Source organism: Etheostoma spectabile, chromosome 16, assembly GCF_008692095.1.
Source record: "Etheostoma spectabile isolate EspeVRDwgs_2016 chromosome 16, UIUC_Espe_1.0, whole genome shotgun sequence".
NCBI classification, from domain to species: Eukaryota; Metazoa; Chordata; class Actinopteri; order Perciformes; family Percidae; genus Etheostoma; species Etheostoma spectabile.
In genome coordinates this window covers 21,543,018-21,543,594 of record NC_045748.1, presented here as the reverse complement: position 1 = coordinate 21,543,594, position 577 = coordinate 21,543,018, and the positions used below count along the sequence as shown (strand labels likewise).

Here is a 577-nt window from a genome sequence, read left to right as displayed (position 1 = left end):
AACAAAAGTGTTGATTTTCAATTTTGACTGGAAGACAACACAAGGGTTAAATGTTTTTACCGCGTTTTGTGTGCGGGCTTTAGCCTCTTTACACACACTTGAAAATCCATGCTTTTCTCGCCTAAATGTTTTACCCCAAAAAAGTGGTACAGTTCCCACATACTTTGGTCCTCTGGGATGTGCCTGAGGTCATTGCCTGAGGGAAGTTAACAATCTCACTTTCTTGTTCCTAGTATCAGTGTGACTCTAGGCCTGACTTTCACAAAGCTAAAGAGGTTAGAATGGAGAATTTCTATTTCCGTGCAAGTAAAATGATTAAAAAACACTACTGTAAGCAAATTAGATGGGCTACACACCCAACTAGCACTGCATAAGTTCATGAAGATTTAATGCTTGCAACTTATGAGTTGAGAAAACGTTTTAATTTTAATCTGTTTATTGATCCCCAATGGGGAAATTACAATCCACACTTTGTTAGTAATCACACACAGGCCTGAACTACACACACACTAAACATGCACTAACGGAGAGATGTCAGAGTGAGTGGGCTGCCAGCCGAACCAGCGCTCTGAGCGGT

The 577-nt window shown here is 40.7% G+C and overlaps 1 protein-coding gene across 1 annotated transcript in view; it reads right to left on the bottom strand.

The window, feature by feature from the left end:
• LOC116704735 (myosin-16) overlaps positions 1-577 on the bottom strand; it is a 127,227-nt gene that overhangs the window by 3,658 nt on the left and 122,992 nt on the right. The window lies entirely within an intron of this gene.